At 47.3% G+C, this 26005-nt stretch overlaps 1 protein-coding gene and 1 long non-coding RNA gene across 2 annotated transcripts in view; both read left to right on the forward strand.

Moving 5' to 3' along the window:
• LOC147113362 (uncharacterized) overlaps positions 1-2550 on the forward strand; it is a 30703-nt gene extending 28153 nt beyond the window's left edge. The window contains exon 2 of the long non-coding RNA XR_015079184.1: positions 1162-2550. This is a non-coding gene — a long non-coding RNA (uncharacterized LOC147113362). The remainder of the gene's footprint in view (positions 1-1161) is intronic.
• LOC147113360 (VPS10 domain-containing receptor SorCS1-like) overlaps positions 1-26005 on the forward strand; it is a 1462440-nt gene that overhangs the window by 149439 nt on the left and 1286996 nt on the right. The gene's annotated exons all lie outside the window — the stretch shown is intronic.

A 26005-nucleotide genomic window follows, 5' to 3' on the forward strand; every position in this document is an offset into this window, starting at 1 on the left:
AGATGCTGCCTGACCGGCTGGGTGTTTCCAGCATTTTCAGTTTTTATTTTATATTATATAAAGTCCTTTTCTTGGTTATATTTTCATGTTTGTGTTTTGTTCCTGAAATTAGGATCGGGTGCTTGCCGCGCGTGCAAGCCCCCGATCTGCACTCACCCTGCGCGCCAACATCTGAAGCCCGGGCCTGCTTGCATTTCCTGTCACTGGCCCGGTTCAGATGTCGGCGCGATGTGCTTACCTGATCCAGCGGCGTAGTTAGTGCGATGTGCCGGCTGGGATCAGGTGAGCACTCTGCAGCCAATCAGGGGAGGGGGAAACTCATTCATGAGTTTGACAGTAAGAGCTGTCAAACTCATAAAGTATGGGCTGCCAAAACACTACTTAAACTTTAAATAAAATTAAAAAAAAATCCCACTGATTATATTAACTATAAATAAGTTAAAAAAAAATGTTTTAAACAATTAATCAATTTTTTGAAATTTTTTTTTTTTTTTTAAATAGGGTCTAAAACTAAACTTACCTTACTGTAAATTCTTTAAAAATAATAAACCTGTGGAAAAAAAAATTCTAAATTGTACTAAAAGCCCACTTACCTGTAAAACTAAGTACTTACGTCTGGTTTTTCCACGCGCAAAAACCGGAGGCCTTTACACTCGGGCAACTCTGGGGGGGGGGAAAAAAAGGAATTTCACTGCGCACGCGCTGCCTGTGCAGTCGCACGCGTTCTGCCTCTTAACCCCTTGGGTCAGAGGACAGGAAATGCCGGTTTTCAGCGCATGCGCTGTGCATGCTGAAAACCGGCAATTCCTCCGGGGTCACACGCGTGAGTACCCTGCCCGTACTCACGCGTTGTGACAGGAATTACTGGGCCAATGTGCTGTAATTGTAGAGTCCTTGCAGGAAGCTTGCAGTGGTATGAAGGTTTTCCTGGGTCACTCAGAAGCTGTTAATGACGTGTGTTCAAAGGGTTGACGAGATTTATATGGTTATATGTGATCCCTGGCGTTCAGTTAGGTTGAGAAGACCCTGCCTGGTTTCTCCAGCCTTTCAGAAAGCTGTTTCTGGCTTATTTCCCAACCTGTGTTTGGCTGCTCTGAGTGCTGGCTTGATGCGATATCCTTTTACAATAAATATCTTATTAATTGTGTTGATTTTGTTTAGTTTACAGCCAAATATATCATTGCCATTCTAACCAGAGGAGCTAAACAGCAGTTACCCTCCTGGAGACTTTTGAGTCAGAAGTGCTTCAAGAACCAGCCTCAAACAAATTGCTATTCTTGGAAAAAGAGAGTAAATTATATTAGACTTCAGCCCTTTGAACTTGCCTACTTTCATCAGGATTGCTGTGCATTAATGGAATTAGGAACATCATGTGTAATGACAAGGTTGTTCAGGATTTCATTGCAAGGAAAGCTCTGTTTCACTCAAGAGTCAACTGTATATTCAAATGTCGAAATACCTTTTTGTCTTTCCACTTATGCCTGCAAAAGAACTCCTTGAACTCATCTTGAGCTTTATGCCATGTGTTTTCTTTTCACATAAATCAGAATTGCCTTTAGTCAGCAAATCGCCTCCACTTCTTAAGCTCTATCACTTGCTCACCTACCCAACCCTCGATGAAGCCACACGCTGTCATGCTTATAGAGAGATCCTGTTCGTTACATCAAAGGAACTCCATTTTGTTCCCCGTGTAATGCTTTCTGAGCAACACGATATCCTGACTGAAATAATAAAGCTCCTGCATCTAACCACTAGGTGTAAATGCTGACTAAAATATTCTGGTTTAGGTTCTGGTTTCGAATCTGACGAGGCCAACTTGGGCACATGGAAGGGTGGGTGGAATGAACTGTTGGGTTGTTCACTGCTTCTAAATTCACATAAAAGTCAAAGGGGAAGAGCTATCTTTATCACATTTGCCCACTTTGATACTGGATAGGTAAGGATCAGTGAGTTTCCTTTGGCACTGTCCTCACAATCCACAAAATATGCCAACCATCGCTGACACAAGAACATCCTGAATTATGCACTGTTTTGTGCTTTAGATGTTTGACCTTCCCTTATTTTCTGTTCACAATTTTCTTTTTTTAAAAGTTGTTAAAAGTGCAGCCATTTCACTGCAGAAATTGTCATGCCATCAGCCTTCTAAGGATACCGGGTAATATTCCTCAAATCTGTCCCATAGCTTTCATTATTTTTAATATGTGATGAGATAGACTTCAGCACCATTATAGTGGAAGGAGTGATGATTTATGAGCGGTAGTTTATCAGATACTTTGATTAAATGATTTGACTTTCCCTTGAACAAGATCGAGCTAATGGCAAAGTCATTGAGAATTTCTGCCCTTGAACGTGCCTGTCATTTGATTGAAGGTGTCAAGTCAATTAGAAAATACCTATGCCCAAAATGGACATGTTCTTTGAAAATAAAAGGTGGATGCAGGGCAAGTCACCCCTAACTTGTCAATTTTCTTTCATGTCATTTTGTCAACATGAAAAAGTATCCCGGCTTTGATGTATCTCATTTACACTGACTAAAGGAGGTCATATTCATACTCTGACCTGTTCTCCTTTTATTCCGTTATAACATGCTGAACCCTGCTTCAGAATCATCTACGGGGGAGAAAGAAAAGAAAAAGAACTCGCAGGTATAAAATGGGCCTGAACTTGCGGTCGGAGGCTTACCGCGGGCGAATGCCTCCGAACCGCGAGAAAAGTACAAACCCACCTGATGGTCCCGGAGGTTCGAACACTCACGCTCCTGGGCCTACAGACATACGCCTACGCAAAGGCCCACGTATCCCAGGAGTGCACGCGGTTCGCAAGTGCCCCTGGGATCACGTGGGCCAGCCCAACCAATCAAAAATGGGGGATTTCCCTTATGCATATGGGGATTCCATTTACATTTTTTTTTAAATTCGTTTATGGGACGTGGGCGTCGCTGACCAGGCCAGCATTTATTGCCCATCCCTAATTGCCCTCGAGAAGGTGGTGGTGAGCCGCCTTCTTGAACCGCTGCAGTCCGTGTGGTGAAGGTGCTCCCACAGTGCTGTTAGGGAGGGAGTTCCAGGATTTTGCCGAGGTCGATGCCGGGTGATCCATCCGGTTTCGTTCTTATTATTGTGTCTCATAGCGGTTTGTTACAACTGAGTGGCTTGCTAGGCCATTTCAGAGAGCAGTTAAGAGTCAACCACATTGCTGTGGGTCTGGAGTCACATATAGGCCAGACCGGGTAAGGGTGGCAGATTTCCTTTCCTTAGTGAACCAGATGGGTTTTTATGACAATCTAGTAGTTTCATGGTCACCATTACTGACACTAGCTTTTTATTCCAGATATATGGACTCCCTATAAGCATGAATAGGAATCACCTAAAAAACACAACTACACACCAGTTAAATAAAAATAAATCATTGCATGTGCAAAATGAATTAAAATGCAATTAAATTAAACATTTAAAACAAAATTAAATTTTTTGAAAAATGTATTTAAATGTTTTAAAGGGGCTAAAAATAACCTATAGCTAATATTAATTTTTTTAAATGTTTAAATAATTACAAATATATATTTTAATATTTATTTAAACCCTTACGCTGGTAAAAGAAGGCCCTACGCCTGCTTTCACCGGGTGTAAGAGTTTCATGGGCATTCGCTGGGCAGTGGTTGGGCAAATCACCCAACTCTCCGCCAGCGAATGCCCCTTTCCCGGGGATGCGGTGGCTCGGTCGAGCTGAAACTTGACAGATCGCACGTTCGGGGTTTTCGCGCATGCGCAATGCACGCAGCAACCCGGAACTTGCGGGGCACTTACGGCCGCGTACGCACCACATACTCGGTCATAGGCCCTGGAATATTCGGGCCATTATCTTTCATGTCCACAGGACGTCCCAACATGCTTCATAGCCAATAAGCTACTTTTGAAGTGTAGTCACTGTTGTTTTGTAGGCAAACACTGCAGCTAACTTGTGCACAGCAAGGTCCCACAAACAGCAAATTGGACAGATGAAAAGTTAATCTATTTGTGGTGTTGGTTGAAGGATAAATGTTAGCCAGGGCACCTGGAAAAACTTCCCTGTTCCTTTTCAAATTGTGATACAGTAGGTTTTACATCCACCTGAACAAGCAGAGGAGCCCTCAGTTTAACGTCTCATCTAAAAGATGGCACCTCTGACAATGCAGCACTCCTCAGTATTGTACTGACATGTCAACCTAGATTACGTTCTCGAGTTCTGGAGTGGGGTCTGATGCTGAATCAGAGAGAACTAAATCAGTGGTAGATATTGTCTTGGGGCTGATGTGTAGGCCAATAGTTGGAATCACCTCCTGCCACTAACTTATGTATTTCTGGCCTCACTCCCATCTACCAGGTTACTCCCTGTATTACTGTCCTAGCTAGAGCGAGGAAATATATACAGTTATTCAATACCCACTTGCATCTGGCTCCAACTCTTCTCTCTGAGTTGTTGAATTGCCCAGATATGTAATATACATGTGGGGGGTAGGATTGAGTGGGTGATATGTCAACAGACTTTTCACTTCAGGGTCCTCGATTTAATTTCAGCCCTAATTGATGTGATGAAAGTCTCTTTTGCAGCTAGTAAGAGTCCCATGTGAAATCAGTGTGGACAGTCCCAAATCAGCACTGGCCCATAACAACAGCACCTTGTATTTATATAGCACCGTGAACATAGAGAAGCATCTTAAAGTGCTTCACAGGCGAGTTACGGAAAACTGGATGCCAGGCCAAAGAAGGAAAGCTCGCAGGCCCAAAAAACTGTGTCTAATTCAATGCTAATTTGGCAGTCTAATTCAGAAAGGTCACTCGATGTCGACGGGCAGCGTTCCTCCCAAGCTGCGAGGGCGCGCACGGCCCGGCAGCAATCGGGAGGCCCCGCGCAGGCCCCGCTCACCAGCTGGAAGAGATGTGCGGCGGCGCAACAAATTTAAAGGGACCGCGCATGAAGAAACAAAATTAATGGGAACATTGGTCACGGGGTAGGAATTGGAGAATGTCACACTGGTGCCATAGGTGGTGCAATTCTGGTGCTGAGGTCGATGTGTATTTTTGGAGCAGTACAACGGGGAGCTTCAGTCTGCATCGGACAGTCGGAGTACTTGCCGTTGACACTTGGTAACCAAATTGAGAAAATGGAACTGGTTTTGTTGAAGGCTTGACCCAAAATGTTAACCTATCTTTCAACCTTTTAATCTTTCAAATGCTGACTCGCCTGTTCATTTTCAGGTTTTTTTTTCTTAGTACAGGGTATTTCAGATCATGCCTTTGTGTTTTTCCTTTACTTCTCAGATGATATGCCTTTGAATATTTACAAATTCATTAAAAAAAATTACAACATACTGATATGCCTATCAATTAGTCCAATAAAAGGCGACGAGTTAAGAACGTAACTGAAGGTTTTTATTGGCTAAATAACAGAGCCCACCCTCGTGGGTGATCCGATCCAACAGGGAGGAATACTAGCCAGTCAGCTACCTTTATACCTGGGCAGGTAATGGGCGGAGTCGGAGGTGGTCAGCCCAGGTATAACAGTGCGACAAGAGGCGACCTCGTGTAGTGATGTGACAGTGAGAACAGTGAGAACAATATACAGTGATAACTATAACAGTGGTTTACCACATTCACCCCTTGTTTAGATTAGAGTCCGGCGGGGTGAAGTGTATTACCAGCTCTGGTATGTCAGTCTGTCCGGAGGCTTCGTTAGCCTCTCCGATCGTCGCAGCGGCGGTGTTACATTATCCGGTGTTAAAGCTGGTGTCTGCGTAGTCGGCAAAGGCTCGTGGGGTTCCGGCATGCCGTCTACCTCGGCTGGACTCGGGGGGGTTGGGAGGGGGGGGTGAGGGTGCGAGGTCTCGTAAGGAGACAGTGTCCTCCCGTCCGTCTGGGTAAGCCACATAGGCGTACTGGGGGTTGGCGTGCAGGAGGTTCACCTTCTCGACCAGGGGGTCCGTTTTATGGGCCCTCACGTGCTTTCGCAGCAAGACGGGTCCCGGAGAGGTCAGCCAGGTTGGTAGGGTGGTTCCCGTAGTCGACTTCCTGGGGAAGACAAACATTCGAGCATGGGGGGTGGTGTTAATGGCAGTGCAAAGTAGTGACCGGATGGAGTGCAGCGCAATCGGGAGGACCTCTTGCCAGCGGGAGGTTGGGAGGCCCTTAGACTTTAAGGCTAAGAGGGTGGCCTTCCATACCGTCGCGTTCTCTCTTTCCACCTGGCCGTTCCCTCGGGGGTTGTAGCTGGTGGTCCTGCTTGCTGCAATACCCCTCTCCAATAGGAACTGACGGAGTTCCTCGCTCATGAAGGAGGCGCCCCGGTCACTATGTATATAGTTCGGGAACCCGAACAAGGCGAAGAGTTTGTTCAGGCATTTAATGACCGTGTTACTGGTCATGTCTGGGCAGGGGAAGGCAAAGGGGAAACGGGAGTACTCATCAACGATGTTGAGGAAGTACACATTACGGTCGGATGACGGTAGGGGCCCCTTGAAGTCGATGCTCAGACGCTCGAAGGGGCGGGTGGCCTTGATCAGGCTTGCTCTGTCCGGCTTATAGAAGTGCGGTTTGCACTCAGCACAGATCTGGCAGTTCCTGGTCATGGTCCTGACCTCCTCGATGGAGTATGGCAGGTTGCGGGCCTTAATGAAATGGTAGAGTCTGGTGACTCCGGGGTGGCAGAGGTCATTGTGGAGGGTCTGAAGTCTATCACTTTGCGCGCTGGCGCATGTAATGCGTGAAAGAGCATCAGGGGGGTCGTTCAGTTTACCGGGCCGGTACAAGATCTCATAATCATAGGTGGAAAGCTCGATTCTCCACCTCAAGATTTTGTCGTTCTTGATCTTGCCCCTCAGCTTGTTATTAAACATGAAGGCAACCGAGCGTTGGTCGGTGAGGAGGGTAAATCGTTTGCCTGCCAAGTAGTGCCTCCAGCGCCGTACTGCCTCCACAATTGCCTGGGCTTCCTTCTCGACCGACGAGTGTCGGGTCTCGGGGCCCTGTAGGGTCCTTGAGAAGAAGGCTACCGGCCTACCCTCCTGGTTAAGGGTAGCGGCTAGGGCGAAGTCGGATGCATCGCTCTCCACTTGGAAGGGGATTGACTCATCCACTGCGTGCATTGTGGCCTTGGCTATGTCTCCCTTAATGAGGGAGAAGGCCGCGCACGCCTCTTCCGTGAGGGGGAAGGATGTGGTTTTCAGGAGGGGTCTGGCTTTGTCCGCATAATTGGGTACCCATTGGGCATAGTAGGCGAAAAGCCCCAGGGTTCTCCTAAGTGCTTTTGGACAGTGGGGGAGGGGTAGCTCCATGAGGGGGCGCATTCTTTCGGGGTCGGGGCCGATGACTCCGTTCTCTACTACACAGCCAAGGATGGCAAGGCGCGCTGTGTTAAACACGCATTTCTCCTTATTGTAGGTGAGGTTCAGCCGTTGGGCCGTACGGAGGAATTTCTCCAGATTCACGTCATGGTCCTGCCGGTTGCGGCCGCAGATGGTGACGTTATTGAGATAGGGGAAAGTGGCCTGTAGTCCGTTCTGGTCAACCATCCGGTCCATCTCCCGTTGGAAAACCGAGACCCCGTTGGTGACACCAAAGGGGACCCTAAGGAATTGGTAGAGGCGGCCATTCGCCTCGAAGGCGGTGTACTGGCTGTCCTCCGGGCTGATGGGGAGTTGGTGGTAGGCCGACTTGAGGTCGATGGTCGAGAATACGCGGTATTGTGCAATCTCATTGACCATGTCCGATATGCGGGGGAGGGGGTATGCGTCCAGCTGGGTGTATCTGTTTATGGTCTGGCTGTAGTCGATAACCAGGCGATTTTTGTCGCCGGTCTTGACTACCACCACCTGGGCACGCCAGGGGCTGCTGCTCCCCTCAATAATGCCCTCTTTCAGGAGTCGCTGCACCTCAGAGCTAATGAAGGCTCTGTCCCCAGCGCTGTACCGCCTGCTCTTAGTAGCGACAGGTTTGCAGTCGGGGGTGAGGTTAGCGAACAGGGAAGGTGGCGGTACCTTGAGGGTGGATAGGCTGCAGGTGTTACGCGGTGGGCGGTTTAACTTTCGCTGGTTGTCGACTGTGAGTGGGGGGAGGGGTCCACCGTATGCTAGGGTTACACTTTGGAGGTGGGATTGGAAGTCCAGCCCTAGTATGACGGCAACGCACAGCTGGGGGAGTACGAGGAGTTTAAAATTTTTATACTCTGTCCCTTTAACCGACAATGTCACGACACAGTAGCCGCTGATGTCTGTGGCGTGCGACCTCGATGCCATCGAGATGCGGCTGGGCGTTGGCAGGACGGGGAGTGAGTAGTGGCTCACCGTGTCTGGGTGGATGAAGCTCTCCGTGCTTCCGCTGTCGAACAGGCAGGTCGTGGCGTGGCCGTTGACTTTGATGTCCATCATTGAGCTGGCCAGGTGGTGCGGGCGGGCTTGATCCAGGGTCACGGAAGCTAGGGTGTAGATGAGCGCGTCGTTGTCATGACAAGATGGCGGCGAAGATGGCGGCCCCCGTAGTTCACATGAGGCTCTGTTTAAATCGTTTGCCCCGCACAAAGATGGCCGCCCCTGCTGTTCCCATGAGGCTCTGCAGGCTTCGGCTGCCCCGCACAAAGATGGCCGCCCCTGGTTTTCCCATGAGGCTCTGCAGGCTTCGGCTGCCCCGCACAAAGATGGCCGCCCCTGGTTTTCCCATGAGGCTCTGCAGGCTTCGGCTGCCCCGCACAAAGATGGCCGCCCCCAGGGTTCGCATGAGGCACTGCTGGCTTCTGAGGATTTGCTTCTGCAGGCCTTGGAGAAGTGGCCTTTCTTGAGGCAGGTTTTGCAGGTCGAGTTTTTGGCTGGGCAGCGCGACCTCGGATGCTTCTCCTGGCCGCAAAAGAAGCAGCCAGCGGCCCGATCGGGGTTGCCTGATGTCGGGGCCGGTACCGGGGCTAGCGGGCCCGGTCGGATCCGTGATGCAGACGCTGAGGTAGGTCCCGGGGGCAGCGCTGTGAAGGGTGGTGGGGTGGGGGTCGGGCCCGAGTCCCAGGGTCGCGAATAGTACCTGGCAAACGCTTCCTGGTCTTGCTGGGTGGCCTCTAGGGTGAGGGCGAGGGCTTCGGCCTTGTCCAGGTCTATGTCCTTAGCTTCAAGCAGTCTTTGCCGTGTGTAGTCGGAACGTAGGCCTCTCACCAAGGCGTCGCGGACATTGTCTTCCATGTTCGCAGTAGCCGTCACCGCTTTAAAGTCACAGTTCCTGCCGAGTTGTCTCAGCGCTCGTGAAAATTCAGCTATCGATTCTCCTGGCTGTTGCTGGCGAGATCTTAAGAGATGCCTAGTGTACATGTAGTTTACCGGGCTCCGGTACTGCTGTTTCAGTAGGTTGATGGCGTCGTCGTACGTAGTCATGTCCTGGATGAGTGTATATACTCTCGGGCTCGCTTGGGCTTTCAGGACTCTTAGTTTGGATCTCTGAGGGACGACGGCTTCCTCCAGGTACGATTCGAAGCAGTCCAGCCAGTGTTTGAAGTCGTTGGCTGTGTTTGGTGCCTGTGGGTTTAGATCCAGGTATGGTGGTTTCAAGGCTTGCAGCCAAGCCGGCTGGTGTGGCCCGTTGTCTGGAGGCTGCTGTTGCTGTGCTGCTGGGTGAGCTCCTTGCTGTTGCTGTTCATTATCAGACATCTTTAAAATTTAGTCAATAAAATTGATATGCCTATCAATTAGTCCAATAAAAGGCGACGAGTTAAGAACGTAACTGAAGGTTTTTATTGGCTAAATAACAGAGCCCACCCTCGTGGGTGATCCGATCCAACAGGGAGGAATACTAGCCAGTCAGCTACCTTTATACCTGGGCAGGTAATGGGCGGAGTCGGAGGTGGTCAGCCCAGGTATAACAGTGCGACAAGAGGCGACCTCGTGTAGTGATGTGACAGTGAGAACAGTGAGAACAATATACAGTGATAACTATAACAGTGGTTTACCACACATACCCGTTCTAACCATTTTCTGTTACACTATTCTAAAACAGCAATGCAGTCTTATTCAGCCCCTGAAGATGTGGCCATGCTATCTTGTATACCGAGATAACAACTACTTGCATTTCTACAGTGCCTTTGTTGTCCTAAGGTGCTTCACTTCACAAGAGCGTAATCAGATTTTTAAAAATTGACACCAAGCCAAAGAAGGAAACATTAGGAGAGGTGACCAAAAGCTGGGTCAAAGAGGGAGATTTTAAGGAGTGTCTTAAAGGAGGAAAGAGAGGTGGAGAGGTTTAGGGAGGGAATTCCAGAGATGAAGGCCTAGGCAGCTGAAGGCACAGCTACCAATGGTGGGGCAAAGGAAGTCAGGTGGGGGGGCGGTGCAAGAGGCCAGAATTGGAGGAACGCAGAGTTCTCTGATTAAGGGCACACAGCAGCAGTAATCGGTGCCGTCCTCTGGGTATGTCATAATTTGTGACATGAAGGACCTGTTTTGGTGCTGTAACTGGTAAATACACAGTCACTGCCTGCTATTCTTATCCCTGATTCACAGATGCATCATTGCATAGTTTGAAAAATTAGTGATGTGAAGCCTATAATTCAATATCTGGGTTCAGGTGATGCACATGACGTCAGCTGAACCCTCTGATTAAATTGCAGTCGTCTTATTCGCCTCCAACCATTCATAATTCTACATGCCTCCGCTGTTTGATTATACCTTTTTTTGAAATAGCCTTCGGCTAGCTGAGTATCGATTTATGCCTTGTTCAATAAAGCTGAATTGTAGTGAAGTGGGTGAAGTAATCTGCTTACTTACCATCCCCACTCCCAGATCAGCTCAACTGTACTGCAGCTGGTGGTGGTTGGCCATATTTGTAACTTCTGCAATTGAAAAGAAATGGTGCGTTCTGAGGAGATTGTAGATGGGAAATAATGGAGCAGAACTAAATCAAGCACAAAATCAATGAAAGTATTGTTGAAAAAAAATTATCTCTTTATATCTATTTTCTCAGCTGGCCTGAAAACTCAATATTTAACCAGCCAATTATATCATAAATATTGCGCTACTCTTGTAGCCTAGAAATTGCTGTTGGCATAAACCGTTATATTGGTGGCAATTACGTGACACTGGGCAGCAACGTTGAGGTTCCTCGCAGTTTGAATGCTTCCTGCCTGCCGAATATGAAATACCTGTAGGAAGTGAGAGGGAGGTGTGCTTTGGCGAACAGCCCGAGTGTTAACCTTATTCTTCAAGCTTTCGCGAAGATTTGGGGTTAGATAGTAAAGTATTGCTTTTCTCAAATTCATGCTTCTGAAACAAATGACTGAATTATGCGGTGAGAATGGATCCCCGACTGTGATTTATGGTATTGTAGTGTTTTTTTCCCCACTTCTTTATTCATTCACGGGATATAGGCCACGCTGGCAAGGCCAGCAATCATTGCCCATCTCTAGTGGTTTATGGTACTTGTGTAGCAACCTAGGAGTTGTGGATTGATTTCCTGGGATGGCAGGAATGACGTATGAGGAGAGATTGAGTCGATTAGGCTTATATTCGCTAGAGCTTAGAAGAATGAGAGGGGATCTCATTGAAACTTAGAAAATTCTAACAGGACTAGACAGACTAGATGCAGGAAGGATGTTCCCGATGGCGGGGGAGTCCAGAACCAGGGGTCACAGTCTAAGGATAAGGGGTAAGCCATTTAGGACTGAGATGAGGAGGAATTTCTTCACCCAGAGAGTGGTGAACCTGTGGAATTCTCTACCACAGAAGGCAGTTGAGGCCAATTCATTAAATATATTCAAGAAGGAGTTGGATATATTTCTTGATGCTAAAGGGATCAAGGGATATGGGGAGAAGGCAGGGACAGGGTACTGAATTTGGATGATCAGCCATGATCTCATTAAATGGCGGAGCAGGCTCGAGGGGCTGAATGGCCTACTCCTGCTCCTATCTTCTATGTTTCTATGTTAATAAATCTGCTAATTTGTGGCCTGGCACTGGAGTTGCCAACTGGGGTTGAACAACACGACCTCTCACCTCCAACTGCCCCGCCCAGTCAAACAGCCTTCCCCCCCCCCCCCCAATCACCCAATCTTTTTTATAACAAATTAATTTTTTCACTCAGAGGGTGGTGAATCTTTGGAACGCTCTACCCCAGAGGGCTGTGGATGCTGAGTCGTTGAGTATGTTCAAGACAGATCGATAGATTTTTGGACACTGAGGGAATCAAGGGATATGGGGACAAGGGTGGGAAGGTGGGGTTGAGATAGAAGCTCAGCAATGGCATATTGAATGGCGGAGCAGGCTCGAGGAGCTGTATGGCCTATTCCTGCTCCTAATTCTTACGTTTAAAAAAAAAAAAGTGTATCATGTTATTTTAATGCTATGATTTTGTCTGCTGAGTTACTCACAGCAGGGTCCAGCAGATTCATCTTCAGTTCCTGGAGACTCCAGGCCAATTCTGGAGGGCTGGCATCCAATGTTCCCTTTTAAGCTGGCTTTACAATAGGAAAGACTACGCATGCGCGGGAATTTGAATGGGCCGCTTAGCCCGTTAAAGGGACAGAAAATAATTAAAGGTGAACAGACGAGGGCAGCTTCATGCTCCAAACTGTATTCCAGGCCTTTAAGAGATGTGGGGCTTTATAAAAAAAAAATCATACCCAAAAAATAATTAATCAGCCATGATCATTTCTCATTGAAACCTATAAAATTCTAACAGGACTAGACAGACTGGATGCAGGAAGGATGTTCCTGATGGCGGGGGAGTCCAGAACCAGGGGTCACAGTCTAAAGATAAGGGGTAAGCCATTTACGACTGAGATGAGGAGGAATTTCTTCACCCAGAGAGTGGTGAACCTGTGGAATTCTCTACCACAGAAGGCAGTTAAGGCCAATTCATTAAATATATTCAAGAAGGAGTTAGATATATTTCTTAAGGCTAAAGGGATCAAGGGATATGGGGAGAAGGCAGGGACAGGGTACTAAATTTGGATGATCAGCCATGATCTCACTGAATGGCGGAGCAGGCTCGAAGGGCCGAATGGCCTACTTCTGCTCCTATTTTTCGATGTTTCTATTAAAGGAAACATTGTTGGCAACCCCTAGCTGGCACTTGGAAACATAACGATGAAAAGCTGCCATTTTGTCATTTTTTAAAAACCCAGCTGGTCCGGGGAGGAGATCCTGCCCTATCAACCCCTGCATGTGGCTCCAATCCTATATTGTGTGGTGGACTCCTGCTGCCCGCTGAAGTGGCCTAGCAATGCATTTAGCTGTAAAAACCATAACGGTCAAGCCAAGGCTAACACCATCTCCTCAGGCCACCTGGGGATCGGCAATAAATGCGACTTTACCAGTGTCACTCACGTCACGAGAACGATATATATATATATATATATATATTGTAGGAATGGTCAAATTCCTATCTAGAGATGGAGTTTGACGCAGGCAATCAATCAAAAAGGTTTTTAATGTCAAACTAACTAGTTTAAACAGATGGATGCAAGAGAACTATGAATACAGGTCTTAACAGGTCGGAGGCTCCACGAGGACTGCCTGGGCGGCCCCGTGGATGGCGTCATGATGTCATCATGTTTTTCCCACGTTTGGGTGATCACGTGATTAGCGGCATGACGTCATCGCGTTTGCCCACGCTCTTAAAGGGACCGCGCACTGTACATGCAAACAGTATATACAATGGTACAGATTTAGTCTGCAGCTAACACCTCATTAAAGGGAATTATGTACAGTTGTTCAGAGTCCCTCAGTGGTTCTGCCACAATATATAATTTTTTTTAAAAACAGGCCGCATTCCAAGGGGAGTTGAATACATTCCTGAAAGGGGAAGGCATGTCCAGTCGTAAAGATTAACTTGAAGGTCAGTTGGGATTAAGATTTATGGCTCATCACCAATGTTCTTGTTAAGCTGTGGGCTGGCGCAGCGGTCTGGAGCTCCCGCATAGGCCGCTCGCCGACTTTGCAATAGGAAAAACCACGCATGCGCGGGTTCTTTGAATGGGCCTCACAGCCCGTTAAAGGGACCGGGCACCCAACAAAAAATGAAAGGGAACGTTGCTCATCACGGTCTCCTGCAGCTTTACAGTATTGGCTTAGGGAGTTGGGGAAGAATTTCCCACCGTTTTTTGTAAATCGGCCACTGCTTTTTTTTTTTGCCTCTTGCTGGATCGATCGTCTCCTATCCTTTTAATATGCAAGTTGTGGGGATCGTAGAGGGTTAAGGAAGGAGCCTGAAAGATTGTTGCATTCACACACTGCACGCGTGATATCCTTATCGCGGCCATATGAAATGGGTGTTGGAGCTCTATCATGTTCTTTCGTGTTGGGAATCAGAGGCTAACTGAAGCAGCGTTGATCAGTTTTACAGTCACAAAGTTCGCAGCAACGGAGATCACTTTCAGCGATTCCCCGCCATTAGAATTAGTGGAAGATGAAGAGCTGGAGCCAGTGCTGCCAGAGATGGGTCAAAATCCTGGGACTCCCTCCCTCACAGCGCTGTGGGAGTACTTTCACCACACGGACTGCAGCGCTTCAAGAAGGCAGCTCACCACCACCTTCTCGAGGGCAATTAGGGATGGGCAATAAATGCTGGCCTTGCCAGCAACGCCCACATCCCATAAATGAATAAAAAAAGAGATATCAGATGGCACCAGAGGTGTACTATCTGCAGCTGCCAATATGTCACCCCATGATAGCTACAGGCTAAGTTACTGACATGAACACAAAAGGGTTCTACTCCATCAGTGTGCACCTACTCAGTGACCACCTATATCATGCTTGCACCCCAGGAGGTAGCCATGATGCTTGCCTATCGCAACAATAAACTGAATCAGGCTTACCTGTAATCTGTTGGAAAAACATCCAATAATTGTGATTTTCAAGGTCCTCGTATTCTCTTTCTTACTCGTCTCACCCACAAAAAAGCCCCCAGCAAAATGGTGGGGAACTGGGTGGTGCAGTGAGTTAGATACTGGCCTCTCCGCTCTGGGATCCTTGTTGAAATCCAGCCCACACTAATGAAAGAATGACTTGCATTTATATAGCACCTTTTAGGACCTCAAGACATCCCAAAGTGCTATACAGCCAATGAAGTACTTTTGAAGTGCAGTCACTGTTGTAATGTAGGAAACGCAGCAGCCATTCGGAGCACAGCAATGCAAGAATGACCAGATCATCTGTTGTTAGTAATGTTGGTTGAGGGATAAATATTGGCCAGAGCTGAAAGTCTCTTGCTTCTGCTGGCTGTAAGGGTTTTATTGGAACTGAGTTTGGGCAGTCTCAATCCACTTCCTGTAGTGAGCATGGAACGAACTTGACGCAAATTGTCAATCTCACTTAGGGATTGATTTTGTCTATTGGACGGCTGATGGGCAGAGCGCCCGGCATCATTTGACTGGCAAGCTGTGCAAGCCTAAATGGCATCCCCATGCAGCTTGCTGGTCCTCCGTCTCGGGAGTGTTGAAAGTCTGGGATGCTGGCAGAGACCCTCAAGTCGATCCTCAAGGCGGGGGGGGGGGGGGGAATGTGGGGTGGGACGATACTGGGCTGGGCTGATAGCAGCCTGCAGTATTTTTGTAGAGTCAGGAGAACCACTTCTGCTATTTCCAGTAGTTTCCCTGATCGGAACACCAGAACATATCTGTGTAGCGTGCACATTCCACCCACGTGTCCCTTTAAAATTGACTCTGCCATTGGGACCTCGATTTAACACTTCGTCTGAAAGATGGCGCCTCCCCCGGTGCAGCGCTCCCTCAGAAATGCACCGAAGTGTCAGCCCCCGATTCGTGTGTTCAAGACTCTGGAGTGGGGCTCGAACCCACAACCCTCTGACTCGGTAGGCGAGGAGGGCGGCCCACAGAGCCATGGCTGACACCAAACTTCATTTTAGACTGCTGGAATTCGAAGATTCGATGGGGCCGCGTCTGCTGCCACCACATGGGTCCTGCATAGCCCACGCTGTTGCTGTTTATGTTCCAGCAGAAGTTTCTTCAACTGGATGCACACATCTGGCAACGTTAAAGTCATAGCCCAAGTTGCTTCTCTTTGTGGCGCTAGAGTCTGTCGCACAGCTGTATCCCCCAAGGGTGATGCTACTCTTGACTTTGCCCAGATGGCTGCTGAACACCTGCTGGGCCTGGAACATCTGTAAAGATAGAAGAAGACGAGCATGAACAATGAGGAGAAAGTGAGAAGGCTCTTTTATTTATTACCACATGGGAGTAGGATTTTAAAAGCAATTTGCCTGAGATAAATTACTTTCCATGCAAACTACAATTACATGTAAAGATTAAGATGACTTGCAGTGTATAGACTGCAGAGTAACATTTTGAATATATGAATGTATAACGCTGACACCTTCCCCGCCTTTATATCCTTTATTATAGCAAATTGGATTTTGCCTGAGTTGGATTTTGAAAATGAGAATATTTCTTTTCTGTTGGGTTGATTTATATAAGGAGTTTCTCAGAAGGGTGATCATAGCAGTTCCTTCCTAAGCATTCTAGCAATGGCGCTACTTTCCCAATGCAAATGACTGCGTGACTATGAACAATGAGGGGCAGCACGGTGGCATAGTGGTTAGCACTGTTGCCTCACAGCGCCAGGGGCCCGGGTTCGAATCCGGCCTCGGGTGACTGTGTGGAGTTTGCACATTCTCCCCGTGTTTGCGTGGGTTTCCTCCGGGTTTCCTCCCACAGTCCAAAGATGTGCGGGTTAGGTTGATTGGCTATGATAAATTGACCCTTAGTGTTAGGGGGATTAAATACGTGGGGTTACGGGGATCGGGTGGGATATGTGTCGGTGCAGGCTCAATGGGCCGAAATGGCCTCTATCTGCACTGTGGGGTTTCTGTGATTTCTGTGAAGACCCCCAGAGGGCAGTTAGCTGACAAGAGTGCACGCATCTATAAATCTCTTTGACCATTAATAAAGCTGGTCTCCTTTTGTCTTCATTCAAATCCTCGCTCAAATTATTAAAGGTATGAGATTCATTTTTTCAACCTTCACCGCCTGGGCAGTCACTCCTTATGCAATCTAACCCAACAGAAAATAAATATTCACATTTTCAAAAAGGAGTCGCCTGCCGGACTGTTGTAGAACCCGCCTGGTTTTTGTTCCATCGAGTTTCAACGGGATGAATATCGAGCGGGTTCCACGGGTTACCACCCAGGCGGTAAAGGTGAAAATTGCCTAGGCACAGACTTTGAGGGTGAGCAATTCACAGAGGGCAGTATCTCTCTCCCCCTAATCACAGGTTGGCCTGTAAACATCGTAGTATCAAAAAGGCTGCCTGAAAAAAAAAGTCTGAACCAATTTGATAAAATGGCTAAGCTCGTGATAGTGGGACCCATGTTGAGAGAGATAGCAAGTTACCACTGTATTTATATCATCCTGTGACCGTGGCTCAGTGGGTAGCACACTCAGCTCTGAGTCAGAAGGTTGTGGGTTCAAAGTCCCACTTGAGCACAGAAAGCTAGGCTGACACTCCCAGTGCAGTGCTGAGGGAGTGCTGCACTGTCAGAGGTGCCGTCTTTCAGATGAGACGATAAACCGAGGCCCCGTCTGCTCTCTCAGGTGGGCGTAAAACATTCCATGGCACTATTTCGAAGAAGAGCAGGGAAGTTATCCCCCGTGTCCTGACCAATATTTATCCCTCAACCAACATAACAAAAAAAACAGATGATCTGGTTATTATTATCACATTGCTGTTTGTGGGACCTTGCTGACTGCAAATTGGCTGCCGCGTTTCCCACACCTGGGATGGCAGGAATGACGTATGAGGAGAGATTGGGCCGATTGGGCTTATACTTGCTGGAGTTTAGAAGAATGAGAGGTGATCTCATTGAAACTTATAAAATTCTGACGGGACTGGACAGACTAGATGCAGGAAGGATGTTCCCGATGGTCGGGGAGTCCAGAACCATGGGTCACAGTCTAAGGATAAGGGGTAGGCCATTTAGGACAGAAATGAGGAGGAATTTCTTCACCCAGAGAGTGGTGAACCTGTGGAATTCTCTACCACAGAAGGTGGTGGAGGCCAGTTCATTAAAAATATTCAAGAAGGAGTTGGATATATTTCTTAAGGCTAAGGGATCAAGGGGTATGGGGAGAAGGCAGGGACCGGGTACTGAGTTTGGATGATCAGCCATGATCAAATTGAATGGCGGAGCAGGCTCGAGGGGCCGAATGGCCTACTCCTGCTCCTATCTTCTGTGTTTCTATGTTTCTATTACAACAGTTACCTCACTTCAAATAGTACTTCATTGGCTGTAAAGCGCTTTGAGAAATCTGGTGGTCGTGAAAGGCGCTATATAAATGCAAGTCTTTCTTTCTAATCCAAGGAGTAAGGTAAGTGTTAAATTAAAACAAAGTGCTGAAAACACTCGGCAGGTCAGGCAGCAATTGTGGAGAGAGAAGCAGAGTTAACGTTTCAGGTCGATGGCCTTTCAGTGAAGGAAGTGTATGTTCTTGTTGTGGAAACTGTATACTGTTCATTCATGCATTTTATATGTAAATAAGTCAGCTTTTGTCTCTTCTTGGTAAACTGCTATTCCAGTCGCTCTCTATAAAGAAAGGAGAACTTGCGTGGTGGCAGCTGTCATATTTCAGTAGCTGGTATGTGAAGTAAGGGTGCCGTGTTACAATCTCACAAGGTCATGCTATCATTTAACTCCATATTGGACCGAAAGTGGGGTGGGGTCTGCTTAAAGGAGTAAACTGGTGACTGAACCCGAGCGAATATCTAGCTTGGAAAAAATGGCGATATCCACAAAGAATAATTGGTGCCCTCCTCCGTGCATATCCATATCCTTGGTCACTGGGTCTCGCCTCTTGTGGCTTCACGGGATTTGGATGTCGTTACTGTGAACAAAATTTACAGCTAATGCAAAAATAGGTGGGCAGGTGAAGTGACTCACGTGCGTAAGTGTAAAATGAGCGGATGAGAACATGGGACCATGTGCTTGTTACCAATTCGGGTCTGCCATAGCTACCTTCTCTGGTTTAGTGGCATCAGTCACACACACTCTCTCACTCTCTCTCTCTCTCTCTCTCTGTTAGGTGGTCTAAACTTACTTTTTTGGTAGTTGACTTGCGCTGCCCTATATCTACTTGCAACCAAAGACTTAATGATAGCATCTCCTGATAATCTGGAGCGGCTATCTGTAACTTTTGCATGAATGGTTCTTCAAGCTCTCGGAAGGTGGTCTGAGCAAACACTTGGTGAGATGAGGCCTGATATGAATCATGAGCTGCATTAGTTCATCAACATGGAGAATAGCAGTTAGGATTGGACTCAGTTCATTCAAACAGTACTAATTATCTTTTGGATACAAAATAAAGAACATGCCATGCTAACCCACATCAGTGGGTTATCTTATTTGATTAAACAAAATGACTCTTGATTTTTACTCCAGCACTTCTGAACTCTTAGGGCGCGATCTTGCCAGCCCTGGGGAGGCGAGACTGCCGGGAAATAGGCAGAATTTGGGGGCGGGTTGGGCACCCGCCCCCAACCCGCCTCCATGCCATCTTGCCAGGAGGTGGGTAGCCGTCCCACGCCGGGTCCCCTCTCCTTGGAGGTGGGAAGTGATTACAGCCACTTAACTACCTGTTAACAGGCAGAAAATAGAATTATCCCCTTTTTGCCCACACAAGTGCGGGCTTCCCGAAGGCTCCGAACCCCGCCGGGGTCAGCAAGGCGAGTAGTGGTTCTGCAGGGGTCGGAGGGGTCCAAAAGTGTGATGTGGAGGTAAGTGATGGGTACAAGTGTAGAGAGGTGAGTATGTGAGGTAAGTGAAAGTGTTAGAAAAAGTTTACTTACCTTTGTTCCTTCCTGCAGGCTTCAGTCGGTGGGTATGTGGCGAGTCTCGCACCTCTGCGGTAGAGATGACAGATGGCCGTTACATTCTCCAATGCAGCAACCATCTCATTTCTGGAGAAGAAAGAAGTTTGATGAGTTCTTGTATTCAAGAACTCATCAAACTACAGAGAATGTCAGTGTTTGACAGCTTCACAGAGCTGTCAAACGATGACAATTCATCTGTCAAAAATTTTTGACAGATGAAACGTCATACGTTGGCGTTCTCTGTAATCGGCTTTCCCTTAATCGGCCTGCTAAACCCGCTGGGTGGGCTTAGCAAGGTCAATCAAGGGAAAATAGTGTGGGTTGGCCACAAGTCGATGGAGGCGGGACTGAAACCCGACAAGTGGGAGTCCAACCTCCAAAAGCTCCTCATTGGCAAAATCCAGCCCATAATCATGCTAACAGCCCTTTCAGCGTTCTCCTTAAAAACTTGACTGCCTGCATGGCACTCTGTTTGAAAGAGGCTCTCTGCCAGCTTGTGTCGCAGTCTCTGTCTTACCTTTCTATATGTTCGCAGCCAAAAAAGGGATAAAAAAATTTCCAGCATAATTGGATATGAAGTGTTTTTCAATTGCTGAGACAGTCTAATGAATTGCTTACTATTTACAGTTTATGGGGAAGAAACATCAATGCCTAGCACATTAGTGTCATAACCACCCAGCAACCCAGCCTTGTCTGAATACACTAAGCTTTTAAAAATAAACATTCAAAGTAATTTTCCCCCCAAATTCTTTCTTTAAAAAAAAAAAAAAAATCCTGAAACGTGAATGTGCTAAACAGGTTTGTTATGCTGCTGATTAGGAAAGAGATCTAGGGCCAATTGTGAATAAATCGATGAGGCCATTGGCTTGTTTGCATTATAAAGTCAAATAAGGCATTGGACCACATTAGCAGAGGGATAGAACAGAAATCAAGAGATTGTACTGTTCCTGTACAAGGTATTGGTCAAACCTCTCGCCCCTGTTCCCTACAACTCTTTGAACTCTGCGTTCCTCTGCCCTTGGCCTCTTGTGCATTCCCCCCTAGCTTTGCCCCACTACTGAGGCCCGTGCCTTCAGCCGCATGGGCCCCACACTCTGGAATTCTCTCCCCCTCGGCCTTTCCACTTCCCTCTCCTCATTTTAAGACCCTCCTTAAAACCTACCTCTTTGGCCAATCTTTTGGTCGCCCCCCCCTTCTAGTATCTTCTTCTTTGGCCCAGCATCCCTTTCTCTCGGTGCCTCTGTGCATCGTCCTTGGATATTTCCTACATTAAAAGTGCCCTTTAATACCAGTTGATGTTATTAGGTACCATGTGAGGTTCTGAGCACCCAGCTATTCATAGGAATGATGATATCGCCCTTGGAAATGTACAGAAGAAGTAAGCTACCAAAATTATTTCAGGAATCTGGAATATAAATTATGCAGAGACTTTGAAGTGACATTATTTAAGCTTTCAAGATGATGAAAGAGATTGATGGTCTATGCAGACAAAATTGTTCACGATTGTAGGGTTGAAATGCCTGGGGACGCGAGTTTAAAAATTCTTCCCAACGAGGTCAATGTAGGCCTGTAAGTCAGTGCCCTCATGGGTGGAGTCGGGTGGTCCTTGCTGGACAAATACTCAGCGCTGGTAAGCTTCAGCTAGTGACCCATAAGCAAAACTCCTGCACATACATGGGAAAGGATCCCTAGGCTCTGGCTGTTGGTGTGCCAGTCTGCACCTAAGCTCTTGGACTTGAGTATGTGTGATACGTCCCTTAAGGGAGAGCGTGTGCAATGTTTATTAGACAAACTGGAATTCTCCCCATGGGGGCTTTCTCTGTAGCTTGGTTTGGAGCCTCTTAAACATGGTGCTGAGTTTCTATGTATGTTGCAAACTAAATTGTCAAAACAATTAGAAATTTAGAAGTAGGGAAGGTAAAGGATTGTTGGGAGGAATTGTTTTTTCCACCATTCTACTCTTGTATTCCACCTAGGGTTGCCAATAAGTGTGAGGTATTACATTTTGGTAAGAAAAATAAGGAGGTCACATATTACTTAGAAAATAAGGATCTAAATGGGGTAGAGAAGTAAAGGGATCTGGGAGTACAAATACACAAATCACTAAAAGTAGCGACGCAGGTTAATAAGGCCATAAAAAAAGTGAATCAAGCACTAGGGTTTATTTCTAGAGGGATAGAATTGAAAAGTAGAGAAGTTATGCTAAACTTGTATCGAACCTTGGTTAGACCACACTTGGAGTACTGTGTGCAATTCTGGTCACCAGATTATAAAAAGGATATAGAGGCACTGGAGAGGGTGCAGAGAAGATTTACAAGGATGATGCCTATCAGGAAAGGATGGGTCTCTTTCCTCTTGAAAAAAGAAGGCTGAGGGGTGACCTAATAGAGGTCTTTAAAATTATGAAAGGTTTTGAAAGAGTGGCTACAGAGAGGGTGTTTCCACTAGTGGGGAAGAGCAAAACTAGAGGCCATCAATATAAGATAGTCACCAAGAAATCCAATAGGGAATTCAGAAGAAACTTCTTTACCCAAAGAGTGGTGAGAATGTGGAACTCGCTACCACAGGGAGTGGTTGAAGCGAATAGTACAGATGCATTTAAGGGGAGGCTAGATAAACATATGAGGGAGAAGGGAATCGAGGGTTATGCTGATAGATTTAGATGAGGAACGACGGGAGGAGGCTCGAGTGGAGCATAAACACCGGCATGGACTGGTTGGGCCGAATGGCCTGTTTTTGTGCCGTATATCCTATGTAATACTCTGGTTAGATGTATTCCTGGCTGTTTCAACACACAACCTCTCATTTCCAACTACCCCATCCAGTCAAACTGCAATTTTTGCCATCTTCAATATTTTACTACCGCTAATAAAGAAAAACGTTCAAAGAAAATGAAAGGGGGGGAAAAAAATCTCAATTTTTGATTTTTCCTCCCGGGCGTCCAGGAGATTGATCTTTGATTCCTGGAGACTCCAGGACAATGCTGGAGGGTTGACAACCCTACTGCTTATTGATGTACTGCGGAAAAGTTATGTGGGCGCCATCAGCCATCCGTTACCTTGCCCAAGCCAGTTTTCATTTGCGAGTCTTGGTGGTAAATAGCAGCAGTCTATTCGACTCTGGAGTGCATCACAGCCAAGCCCAATCCTGTCGCCACCAATCACCACACAAACTTTCCAGCAGCAGTCGCTGATTAGTGATTCAGAGCGGCAACACTGGCTTTTTTTTTGCTGTTTCTACCTTTTCCTAACTTAAAGACATGGAGGGTTGTAATGCCCCCATCTCTGTCCCAGCTAAGATGAAATAACTCGCCGCAAATCAAGGACTGAATCTGGGACCTTCATGATCTGCTTAGCTTACTATCTCAGTGCAGCAGTGCAATTTCCCACAGAACTATTGGGGAGCAGTAACTCTCAGCTCTTACATTTTCCTTCCAACACTGCTGAGATAATATACGATTATCAAGGTTAGGTTCACCCCTGCGTGACCTGTGAAAGTGGTATCTGTTCTCAGCAGTGAAACGCAGAAGCTCACGTAAAGCAAAATTAAACTACTTTTCTCTGCTTCCCGAGTGGGAGGGGCAGAATGTTTGATGTGCCATGTCCTACACATGTGAAGGACTCGCTGCTTCTTGCCCTGAGCTAACTTTGACTTTTTTTTTGAATTAAATGAGCCAATTTCTGAACAGCGTGCAGTCAACATTTCTGGACCTCTTTATGCAGCTAAGTGAATTTGCACATCTCTGTGCCATCTCATGCTGACTGTCCATTTCTATTACCACAAACACAATTGTTGTCTGAAAATGTTTTGAAACCAGCCTTCATTATAAAGGCAGGGCTGGATTTTGCCAGCCCTGGGGGGGCGGGTTTGGAGGCGGGACTGCCGGGAAAATGGCAGAATCTGGGGGCAGGTACCCATCCCGCTCCCAACCCGCCTCCGTGCCATCTTCCCAGGAGGCGGGTAACCGACCCGCGCCGGTCCCGTCTCCTAGAGGCGGGAAGGGGATTACAGCCACTTAACTGCCTGTTAACAGGTAGTTAAGAGGATTCACCATTTTTCCACCAGAGGCGTGGGCTTCCCGATGTCAGGAAACCCCGCCAGGGTCACCGAGGCAAGCAGTGGGTCTGCGGGGATCGGAGGGGTGCAAAAGTGTGCTGTGGAGGTGAGTGATGGGTGCAAGTGTGGAGAGGTGAGTATGTGAGGTGAGTGGAAAGTGATAGAAAATGTTTACTTACCTTTGTTTCTTCCTGCAGACTTCAACCGTTGGGGATGCGGAGAGTCTCGCATCTCACCGGCAGAGAGGACAGACGGCTGCTGCATTCTCCAATGCAACAACCATCTAATTTCTGCTCACAAGAGGTTTGATGAGTCTTGAATACGAGGACTCATCAAACAACAGAGAATGTCAGTGCTGTCAAACGATGACAATTTTTGACAGATGAAACGTCATACGCTGACGTTCTCTGTAACCGGCTTCCCCTTAATTGGCCTGCTAAGCCCACTGGGCGGGCTTAACAAGGTCAATCAAGGGAAAATAGCGTGGGTTGGCCAGAAGTTGATGGAGGCGGGACTAAAACCGACAAGTGGGAGTCCCGCCTCCAAAAGCTCTCCATTGGCAAAATCCAGCCCATGGTGATCATAATGCAACCAACTTGGTTTTGAACCGGGTTTCTCAGTGTTAATTGGGTGGAACCTGGGATATGTTACCTGGGATAGATGACCAATGTTAAGTACTGGCAACTCGGCAACCAAAATAAATGGGTCTGATCAGCACTCAGTGGCAGCTGTGGCTCAGTTGGTATCACTCTTGCCTCTGAGTCAGAAGGCTGTTGTCAGGGTGGCTGTCACGGAGCTGTGTAGACACGGGGCTGTGCTATCAAGGCGAGGTTGGTTCTGGACCCAAGTGCAGACAGACGAGGCGAGAAACAGGTATGCAGTCTTAAATAAAAGGTACTTTACTAGAATCACACAGGTAAACAATACAAACATAGGAGCTCAAGACAAGCTACCATGAGGCAACCGGCTTGTCAAGACTGAGCTCAAGACAAGCTACCACAGGGCAGCCGGCTTGTCAAGATAGGAACTCAAGACAAGCTACTGTGAGGCAACCAGCTTGTCAAGACTGAGCTCAAGACAAGCTACCACAGGGCAACCGGCTTGTCCAAACTGAGCACCTTATCAAGACTGAGCAACTTGTCAGCACCTTGTCAAGACCGAGAACAAAGGGAAGAACCACAGAACTTAAATACAAGCAGAAACATAACACAGATAAACAGTTATAGACATAGGAGCTCAAGACAAGCAACCACTAAGGCAAACAGCTTGTCAAGACTTAGCCCAAGACAAGCTATCCCTAGGCAACCAGCTTGTCAAGGCAAGCTACCACAGGGCAACAGGCTTGTCGAGACTAAGCACCTAGTCGAGACTAACTCCCTTGTCAGGACTGAGCCCAGAGGGAAGAAACCACAGAACTTAAATACAAGCAAAAACAGGTGAAACCAATAAACCAGATGAAAGGCAGTTAAGTAATAAACAGGAGAAACAAGTAACAATTAACAAAGTGATATACCTATCAATTCATCCAATGAAAAGCGACGAGTTAAGAAAGTAACTATAGGTTTTTATTGGCTAAATGACAGAGCCTACCCTCGTGGGTGATCGGATCCAACAAGGAGGAATACCAGCCAGTCGACCACCTTTATACCTGGGCAGGTAGGTGGAGCCATGGGCGGAGTCAGCAGTGGTCAGCCCAGGTATAACAGCGTGACAAGAGGCGACCTCATGTAGTGATACACTATGGTTATCACTGTTACACTGTTGTAACGATATAACAGTGGAAAACATAGTGTAACGATAGTGAACGATAAAAGTGGTTTACCACATTCACCCCTTGTTTAGATTTGAGTCCGGCGGGGTGAAGTGTATTACCAGTTCGGGTATGTCAGTCTGTCCGGAGGCCTCGTAAGCCTTTCCGATCGTCGCAGCAGCGGCGGCGGTGTTGCAGTATTCGATGTTGTTGCTGGTGTCTGCGTGGTCGGCGAAGGCTCGTGGGGTTCCGGCATGCCGTCTACCTGGGCTGGATTAGGGTGGGGGGGTGGTGGGGGGGGGGGGTAGCGGTGGTGTCTCAGGAATGCCCGAGGGTGCGAGGTCTCGTAAAGAGACTGTGTCCTCCCGCCCATCTGG

Source organism: Somniosus microcephalus, chromosome 8 (genome assembly GCF_052327205.1).
Source record: "Somniosus microcephalus isolate GS21.2 chromosome 8, FLI_Smic_1.0, whole genome shotgun sequence".
NCBI classification, from domain to species: domain Eukaryota; kingdom Metazoa; phylum Chordata; class Chondrichthyes; order Squaliformes; family Somniosidae; genus Somniosus; species Somniosus microcephalus.